Consider the following 11,115-nt stretch of genomic DNA (forward strand, 5'->3'; position numbering starts at 1 on the left):
GTGCGCTCCGAGAACAGATCTTGCAAAGCCGCAAAAGTCACCCGAAAGAAGCCCGCAAGCGAACAAAAGTCGCCCCCCACAGAAGGGGGTCTCCTCCCGGCTCGCCTGGAGTCCCGCGGGGCAGCGGCGCGCCGGCGGCGGCTGAGGAGCCCAGCAGAGGTGTGCGGAGCCAGGGCGAGCCGCCGGTGAGAGGGAGGGCAGGAGGCTGGACGCCGGGGAAGATGCGGCGGGCGAGGGTGCGGCGCGGGGGTTTTGAGGCCCGGCGGGGCGTGGGGCGGGCCGGCGGGCGGCGGCTGTCAGTGGGGGCTGGAGCGCAACCGTCCACACGTGGAGCGCAGCCGGGACCCGGGGGCCGACGCAGAGTGGGCGGGGACAGAGTTAAGGGGCGAGCGGGTGGGGAGGAACAAGGGGAGCTGGGGGCTGGGGGAGGGGAAGAGGAAGGAAGGGGGAGGATGAAGGGAGGGGAGAGGACTGAGATTGGGGAGAAAGGAGGGGGGCAAGCCAGAGAGGAAGGCCGGGGCTGGAAGAGGGGCTTGGAAGGAGGGATTGGAGAGCCCGGGTGCGAGAGGAAATGAGCGGGGGATGGGGGCGAGGTTAGAGCGAGGAGAGAAGTGGGAAAGGGGAGGGGGGGCCGGGGGCTTGGGGGCCGGCTGGAGGGGGCGAGGCGCTAGTCGGCTTTGCTTCCCGTCCCCCTCAATTGGCCGCTTGCTCTGTTTTGACTGTACAAAGCGAGCAGACGACGGGGGAGGGGGCGGTTAGGGACCGGATTTGGGAAAGGAGGCAGCAGCCCCTTCCCCTCCCCCTCCGCCCTTGCCGGGCGGTGGGCCTGGGACGAGGGTCTCTAAAGGCGCTTGCTTGGCTTGGCTAGACCCGCAGCTGAACTTCCCCCAATCGGGCAGAGGCCACCGAGTTGAGGAGGCGAACGGGTACTCCCGCAGGGACCGAGACCCATACCCGGGGTGGAGGGATTCGAAGCCTAGCAGGAATAGAGACTTGCGCGGAACTTGGCTGCAACCTCAATTAGAGGAGGCTGGGGCCTCCCCATCGCCTTCCTACCCCCACCTCCCCGCCGGGAGCGGCGTCAGTATGTGGGACCCGCGAAGGGGCTGGGCGTTTCCAGATTGAAATGCGCCCTCCACCTCCAAGAGGGAGCTCACGTGGCCGCGGGGGGCCTCGGCTGCGTGCGGGCGCCGCGGTCCTGGGGAGTCCGCGCAGGGGGTGTGATCCGAAGTGACCCCTGGCAGAGCTCTGTCCCGGTTTGCAGCCGGAGAGGAGTTAGAGGCCCTGCACTAGCGGGAGGTGTGGCGGGGAGGGAGGTGGCGGAGCGGGGCGTTGGACACAGAGCAGGGAAATGGGTCTTGGGGCCTATCCTTGGTTCCCGGCTTGGACTCATTAATGATTAAGCCCTAGCGATTGGTGCTTACAGGCTGGCGACCTAACCTCTGAACCCTTAGAACTGCCTCTGCGTTCCCCCGCCTCTGGGGTCTTCGTTTGTGGCCCTCCTTTCCTGAGGTCTCTGTAAAGCCCTAGTCATCTCTCATTCCATGCCACTATTAAAATTATGCCATGCCATAATTAAAAATCAAACATCCCTAAAAACTAAGGCTGACCATCCAAGCACAGGCTAGAAAACAGTGCAAGAGACCAATGTCTGGATTTTTCAGGCCTCTGGAATATATACATATATATATACAAATATATATACATACATACACATATATATGTATACAAACACACACACCTCTCTCTCTCTCTGTCTCTCTCTGTCTCTCTCCCTCTCTCTCTCTCTATATATATATACATATGTACATATATGTGTGTGTATATATATATATATATATATATATATACGTTCCCCTCCTCTTTCTGGCCTAAATTGCCCAGATGTGCCATTTGGCAGCCAAAATTCTCTAAGAATTGGCATAACTCCCTTCTCCATTTTCCAAATGTAGTCAAAGCGTCTGACTTACAATATTCTCGTAAGACGTAAAAAAAAAAAAAGGTATGAGTCACATAATTTCATGTGAGACACCAATTTGTATAAATTCAAAGAAATTAAAGACAGTAGTAGAGGCATTTGTCAGGCGTTGTGCTTCAAACAAACAAAACCATGTTAACTAAAGGGACCAAATAAAGTATCTCCTGGTTGAAAGCATGTTTTAATCGTACTCTTTAAAACATTCAACCTTGTTAAATGGGTTTTTGTTAATACTTACATGGCTTCAGGGTTCATTCCTGTCTGTCACATGAAATCCAAATGCTCTAAAATTGCATACCCATGTATCCTTTGACTCAACAATACCACTTTTAGAAATCTACTTAGAAGATCTACAGGCAAAAAAAAAAAAAAATATATATATATGAAATGATGAATACATTCATCTGTTTATTGCAGCACTATTCGTAACAGCAAAATATCAAAAACACAAATTTCTCACTAATAAGAAACTGAGTGTAGTTTGTTCCATTCAGTGAATTACTCTATGGTGGTAAAAAATGAATGAGCATCTCTGTACAGTCCTATGGAGTTATCTCTAGAATATACAATTGACTGTAAAACAAAGCCTCAAAGTACAGATAGACATTGGTAAATCCATTGAGATAGAAAGAATAAAGTTTATCAATGGCTGTGGTGCAGTGATAAGGGAATGAAGAATTATTGTTTAATGGGTACAGAATTTCTACTTAGGCTAATGAAAAGTTCGAAGATTAATTGTGATAATGGTTGCATAGCATTGTGAATGTACTTAATGCCACTAAATTGTATACTTAAGTATTATTAAAATGGTAATGTTGATATTATGTATATTATACCAAAAAAATAAAGCAAGGTACAGGCTACTGTGTATACTGTATGGTACTTTATGGTATGTGAGTGTGGGTGTAAACTAAATCCAATAAAAATGGTTATCTTATGGAAGGAAGAGGATATGGAAGAAGAGACAATGATAGAAGCTAGACCTTGGTAAATGTGCCTTGTTTTACAGTTCTAACTTTGAAACAATGTATATATTTTATATACTTAAAGACAAAATTAAATTTAGAAAGAGCAATGTCTAAAAATTTAAAACAAACTAAAACAAAGGAACCTATCTATCATATTGGTGGCATAACCAGAGGGATTAATTATTTAAGGTGATATTTTAACATAATATTTGAAATGTACATCTTTAGTAGGATATAATCTGATGAAATGAACTAAAAATAAGCCTGAAACTGCATTCAATGGTAGTAATGTGTGAGAGGGAAGGGAATAGAGAAAGAGGGAGAAAAATATTAGAAATCAACACGAGAGAAGAGATAAAATATAAAATAAAACACTAAGGCATTGTAAGCTTAAATTGAATTATAAAATGCCAATATGAAATTGGAACTTATCTTTATGCATTTCCTGCTCCTACACATTGAAAAGACCTGGAAATACTGACAACTCAATAACAATAGGCACCCTTTGTGCCCAGATTATGGTTCCTAAACACCCGTAAAAAGAATGAGGGCTCCTTGGTTAAGAGTCTGATTTCAGATTTGGGGCAGGAAATATATAAGATATGTTAAATCTAGATTATCTAGGGGTGCCTGGTTGGCTCTGTCGGTTGAGTGTCCAACTTCAGCTCAGGTCATGATCACACAGTTTGTGGGTTCGAGCCCTGTGCTGGGCTCTGTGCTGACAGCTAGCTCAGAGTCTGGAGCCTGTATTTGGATTCTGTGTCTCCCTCACTCTCTGACCCTCCCCTGCTCATGCTCTCGCTCGCTCTCTCTCTCTCTCTCTCTCTCTCTCTCAAAAATAAATTTAAAAAACATTTAAAAAATTTTAAAAATCTGGACTATCTTGTCATACTTGAAAGCAAGGAATTTATCATTTTGGAGATATGTCAAAAGGAAACTGAAGCCAAGGTGTAAAATATCCCACTGGTCAAAGATGGGGAAATTTGAGAATCAAAAAGAAAAATAACCAGAAAAGATTGAAAAATAGGAAATGTGTAAGTTTTAAGAGTACCAAATGACATCCCAAACAAAAATTAATTTAATCCCTTTTAGAGGTTGTTAGGCACAGCTTATTATTCTAGAAATATTGATAAATAAAATCATCACATATCCTGATTTTGCTGGATAGACTTAAAGAAAGTATTTCCTTCAAAATAATTACAATTGCAGGGGTACCTGGTGGCTCTGTCCTTAAGTGTCTGGCTCCTGATTTCAGCTCAGGTCATGGTCTCATGATTCATGGGTTCGAGCCCCACATAGGGCTCCATGCTGACAGTGTCAAGCCTGCTTGGGAGTGTCTGTGTCTCTATCTCTCTCTCTCTCTCTCTCTCTCTCTCTCTCTCTCTCTCTCTCTCTCTCCCCCCCCCCAGCCCCGTCCCCTACTTGCACCCTCTTTCTCTCTCAAGTAAACTTAATACAGTAAAACAAAAATAAATTACTATTGTAAACACAGTAATAATAGAATTAGAAAAATCACAACTTATTAACTCTAATAAAATAATGAACCTGAGCCACAGTTATCAATGACTGCTAAAACATCAGGGATTCCAAACAGTGGGGGAAGGTGTTGATTTTCTCCCCATTGGATATTTGGCAATATCTGAAGACATTTTTTATTGTCACAACAAAATGGTGGGGCAGGGGGTGGCAAGACAGTCAAGGGCACCAGAGATGCTGCTAAATATCATGTGATGCACAAGATAGTCCCCTATAACAAAGTATTATCTGGTCCCAAATATCAATTTATTTGAGAAACTCTGTACTAGGTTAACAGTAAAGGCAGGACTTTTTAATGATTTAAACTGTTACCACCAAAATCTACTGGTTAATTGTTAAGTTGCAAAAAGCAGGGCAAACAGACATTGTGTGTCTGTTTTAGAGGCGCAACAGGAGGCAATGAAGAACCACCTATAAAATATCTTTGTCAAAAAATGTAACCTGAATTATGCAGTCATAATTTTACATTGAACTACCAGTTTTAGGAACTGTGGAGGGTAGTGAAGCATATTAAATGATACTGCAAGAATAGAGTCAACCAGATCTAGAATCTAGGAAATACCATAGGACCAACTTTGTTCACACCACTGACATGTGTTGAGAAAAGAGAGAACTATTCTGGCCCAACTATCAAATGCAAAACTTGTAGCTTTTCTGGGATTTTCATTTGAACATGGGTATAAAATGACATTTTTGAGACAATGTGGGGGATTGACAGCCAATTATTAGATGTTAAAGATTAATTTTCAGTTTGAGAGGGATATGATAGGGATATCATGAATGTACTTTCTGCCAAGATTTCTACCAATATTTTTCTGTATTTACTAAAGTCTTATAGATGAAATGATATAATGCTGGGGTTTGATTTAAAAGGACAAATAAAGGCAGGGTTCTGAAAAGCTGGAGTAGATGTATTTTCCTCTGTTTCTCTAGCTAAGTATATTTAGCTAACTATCCTGAACATCGTGTATAGAAAAAGGAGACTCTAACTAGTGGGAAAAAGACAGCAGACTGGTTGGACCCCAGGACCTGAGGAGTGACATAGAAGTGAGTTCCTTGAGTTTTCGTTTTGCCTCTTATATCCTGGACTAGGTGCTGGAAAAGGTGGCGACCTGGAAATGCCAACTGGCAAAGACCAAAAATAGAGCCTCCAAGAAGAGCCTGAACTTTCTAGCCAAAGGTCAGGAAGGGGACACACTAGCAAGACAAGGACCTTTTAGACAATACGTGCTCTACAACCAGTCAAGCATCACCGGAAACACTGTGGTCACCCCTGCACCAGCAAAGGTCAAGTGGGGAGTTTAAACTTTCATTCTCACCAGGCTATGCAGAGTATTCCTCTCCTTCTCCACATTAGTGTCAGATGAGTTTAGATAATGAGCCACTTTCTGTGACACCTCCCCCTGCCATGGTACACTGGAAAAGCTGGACTAACAGTAATGAACTGTCCTGTCCACTGGTGTTAGAGGAGCCAGCAAGTAGACAGTCAGGACTTTTTATCAGGGCCCATCCACATGCGCAGTAATAATAAAGCACAAGTCACCCTCCCAGCCAGACTAGTATAGTAGAGGTTCGTGGGAAGCTAGTACTCTCTCCCATCCCTCACTAGCAATAAAAAAACAAAACAAAACAAAACAAAAAACACTGAACGCAAAGATAAAATAGAATGAAAAACAAACCAATAACCAGAGTTTCAGGGACCTGTGAACCTATAACAAAAAAAATCTAACATTTGGTCATCAGAATTTCAGAAAAGAAGAAAAAGGATACAGTGGCTAAATAACTATTTGAGGAAATAATGGCTGAAATTCTGCCAAATTTGGAACAAAACATAAACATACAGATTTAAGAAGCTAAGTAAATTCTAAAAAGTATCATCTCAGAGGAATCCACATCACCATTTAGCACAGGAGAAATGATACCTTACTGGTTGGTGAAAACAACTCAAATGACAGCAGATTTCTTATCAGAAACCATGGGACACAGAAGGAGTTGGCACACATTTACCAAGTACTGAAAAAAAAGTATTGTTAATATAAAAGTCTATGCTTAGAGTGAATATCCTTCAGGAATGAAGGGGGAGGAAATCAAGATATTCTCAGATGAAGGAAATAAACGATTTGTCTCCAACAGATGTACCCTAAAATAATGGCTAAAGAAAAATCTCTTAATACATAATAAAAATCTCTAAACAGAGAAGAAATGATAACAGAAGGCATTTTGGAATATCAGAAAGGAAGAAAGAAGAATGAAAAGAGTGTAAGTATGGACAAAATATGGTAAAAACAATAAATTTTACCTCTCTTGATATTCTGAATTATACTTGATGGTCAACATAAAAATTTTAATATTGTCTCATATGCTCCTCAAGGTATGTAAAGAAGATATTTATGACAATGGCTCATAAAGAGTGGTAAAATTTCTAACCTGGTAAAATGCTGATACATGTAGACTGTGATAAGTTAAAGGGGCAGCACAGAGAGATCTTTGCGATAAGGGACTAGTTCTCTAATTCTTCCTAGTGTTTACCCAAATGCACACATGTGATGAAATGGCATACAACTATACACATATATTGAACCAATGTCAATATCCTGGGCTTCATAATGTACTCTAGCTGCATAAGAAGTCATCATTGGAGAAAACCGGCTGAGAAGTTAACTGGACCTCTATATTTTTCTTGCAACTTTTGGTTAACCTACCTATCTATCTATCTATCTATCTATCTATCTATCTATCTATCTATCAATTTTTTAAATTACAATATCAATGGGAAAACATGGGTTTTTTTGTGTTTTACTATTTGACTCATTCTTACCTATCTCCTATCAATGTAATATTGACACATTTTATTACATGGAACTGAAAAGAAAGTGGTTGATGAATGAAACAAAATAGCAAAATGTTGATAATTGTTAAAGCTGTGTGTGCAACCTCTGTCCGTGACTGACAGACCCAGCATGCAGAAAACCAGTAAGGACAGAGTTGAAACGAACAGCAACAACCAATGTAACATTTATAGAATACTTCATCTAAGAACAGCAGAATACACATTCATCTCAAGCTCCCCGAATATTCACCATGATAGAACACATCTGGGACAAAAAGCACACTTGAACAAAATTCAGTTAGAATAGAAATCGTATGAACTATGCTCTCAGATCACAACGGAATTAAACCATAAGCCAATAACAAAAAGATAGCTGGAAAATCCCCAAATATTTGGCTGTTAAACAACACATTTCTAAGTAACTTACATGTCAAAAGAGAAATTAAAGAATATTTTGAGCTAAATGAAAGTGAAAATATAACCCATCAAAACTGTAGGAGGCAGTGAAGACAGTGTATAGAGGGAAATTGAGAGTATTGATGCATATCAGAAAAAAACAAAGACCTAACATTGGCGATCTAAACTCCACCTTAGAGAACTACAAAAAGAACAAATTAAATCCAAAGTAAACAGAAGAAAATAATAAAAAATATAGCAGAAACCAATGAAATTGAAAACAAGAACAGAGAAAATCAACAAGGTAAAAAGTTGGTTCATTGAAAAGATTGCTAAAGTTAAAAAAAACCTTGGTTTTAGGCAACCCCCCCCCCGAGAGAGAGAGAGAGAGAGAGAGAGAGAGAGAGGGAGAGAAAACACTTGTTACTAATATCAGAAATAAAAGACAGCCATCATTACTTATCCCAAAGACATTAAAAGAATAATAAAGAATAGTATGGAACAGCCCTGCTACAAATTTGATTACTTAAATGAAATGGACAAAAGATGCCAGTTATCAGAACACATGAAAGGAGAAATAAATAATATGAATCAATCTATATTTATTAAAGAAATTGAGTTAATAATGAATAAATTTCCAAAAGGGAAATTCCTGGCTGAGATGGTTTCTACAAATCTACTGAGATTTTAACAAACATTAAGGAACAAATACCAATTCTTATACTCTCATCCAGGAAATAAAAATAGTGGAACACTTCCTAAACTCATTCCACTAACATCAAAACAAGATAAGGAAATTACAAGAAAATAAAATCACAGACCAATATCACAGGAACATATATGCAAAAAAATCCTCAATGTAAGGGTAACAAATTGAATCCAATGATGTATAAAAAGAATTATACACTATAATCCATGGAGTGTATTCTAGATATGCAAGACTGGTTCAAAATTTAAAAACCAACATATGTAGGGTTGCCTGGATAGCTCAGTCAGGCAAGCCTGTGACTTCAGCTCAGGTCATGATCTCACAGTTTGGGAGTTTGAGCCCCACATCAGGCTCTGTGCTGACAGTGCAAAGCCTGCTACAGATTCTCTCTCCCTCTCTCTCTGCCTTCGCCTCCCCCCAGAGATAAATAAACTGAAAAAAATCAATTTATATATTCCATCACATCAATAGGCTAAAGATGAAAAATCTTCTGATCATATTAATACATGTAGAAAAAGCATCTGATAAGACCTAATACCCAACCATGATAAAAACTCTCTACAATCTAGAAATAGAGGGAAACACTCTCAACTTGATAAGTAAGACGTACAAAGAACCTAGAGCTAAAGGTGAAAAACTGAATACTTTCCCTTAAGATTGGGACCAAGGCAAAGATGTCCCTTCTCACTAATTCCTATGCAACATTGTACTGGAATAAATTAAGGACAGGAAATAAGAGTTATACAAATTGGGAAGGAAGAAATAAAACTGTCTTTGTTCACAGATGACATAATGTCTGTCTAGAAAATTCCAAAGAATCAACAAAAACTTGTGGAACTAATAAGTGATTATACTAAATTTACTTACAGGCTACGAGGTTGATAAGACAAGTTTGATTGCTTTCCTATGTATCAATGAACAACTGACCAAAAAAAATATATATATATATGCACCTAAGAAAATACGTACAATATCTATGTGAGGAAAATTTCAGAACTCTGAAGGAAGACTTAAAAGAAAATCTAATTAAGTGGAGAGACAGTCCTTGTTCATGGATAATAAGACTCAATATTGTTAAGATGTCAGCTCTTCTTGACTTGGTCTATAGACTCAACCTAATGCCAGTTAAAATCCAGCAATCCCAGTTTATTGTAGATACCAGTAAACTGGTTCTAAATATTATATGAAGAGGCTAAAGACCCAGGAGAGCTTGAAGGACAGTGAGGGGACTGATGCTACCCAACTTCAAGATTTACTACTATAAAAGCTACCATCAAGCAAGATAGTGTGGCACTGGACATGTGGGTGTTCTTACATTCCTCTGATGTTGTGTATATTTGAAGGCTTTCCTAATGAAAAGTGTTTTTGTTTTTGTTTTTTTATTATTTTAATGGTACAGACTGGTTCCTGAGAGCCTTCCTCATCTTTTGTTTCCTTCATGTTTTCTGCCTTCTCCTAAGAATCACAAACTTAATACACCCTCTAGGTTTTGTCAGTTTGATTTTCTGTTTCCCAAATCAGTAATTACTGCTTTCATCACTTTCTTGTTCCTTATGTTTTCCTTTAAACATACATGGTTTAAACATTGGGGTACATGTGCCCATATCAATCAGCACGAACTATGGAAATCTACTCCAAAAACCAAGAGCACACTTTAAGCACTGTATGTTAGCCAATTTGACAATAAATTATATTTTAAAAATAAAATAAAGATGCATGGTTTAATTTTCTAGTTCTTGTTCAGATTTTTTAGTCCAACGCTTAATTTATTTAGCTAGATTTCTTTGTAATTGCTTAAATGTGTAAAACTATGAGTGTTGTCTGAGTTCAACTTTAGATAATACCTAAATTTTTTGGTATATGTTGTATTCATTATCATTATTTAATAAACTTTCTTCATTTTGAAGTATTTAATAGAGACATATACTTTTTCTGTGGCTAGATTGTTTTCTATTTATAATCATTAATTTCTCATTCTGTTGTGGTGTATTCATGGATTATGGTCTGCTTATGTATTTGCATATATATTTAGAAATTGTGTTCTTTATATGTCATTGGGTTTTGTAAAATTTTTAGGGGGCTTGGGAAGAAGACATGTACTCTCTCATGTTAAAGAGTTTGAAGCATCTCTGTCAGCTGAAGTATAAGTATACTATGAAATTCTCTGTGCATATTTTTAATTTGTCTTAAACCCACAAAGGCAAGTTAAAATCTGCTAATGATGAGTTTCTCTCCATTTCTTCTTGTTTTCCTCTCATTATAAATATACATTTATGACAGCTCTATCCCCATTATAAACTATACATCTCATACTTATAAAATATAACTTCATCTTTTTAAACATTTGCTTTGGATTTCATCTTTGTCATATTGGTATTTTGACTTCTGATTTCTTTTTGTTGCTATTTGTCTATAATGTTTTGCTTTTTCATACAATCTTGAGTATGGGTGCTTCTAGTGTATTCAAAACATTGCTTTGTTTTATTTTGTTTAGTTTTTTTATCATATCTGATAATGAATATCTGAATATATCCCATTTACATCTGATGTCAAAAAATATATTTGGTTATAATTTTTAATACAGTTTTATGTTTCATTTTGGTTTTTTTTTCATAATATTTTATTGTCAAATTGTTTTCCATACAACACCCAGTGCTCTTCCCCTCAAGTGCCCTCCACCATCACCACCACCTGTCTT

Source organism: Suricata suricatta, chromosome 6, assembly GCF_006229205.1.
Source record: "Suricata suricatta isolate VVHF042 chromosome 6, meerkat_22Aug2017_6uvM2_HiC, whole genome shotgun sequence".
In the NCBI taxonomy this organism is placed as follows: domain Eukaryota; kingdom Metazoa; phylum Chordata; class Mammalia; order Carnivora; family Herpestidae; genus Suricata; species Suricata suricatta.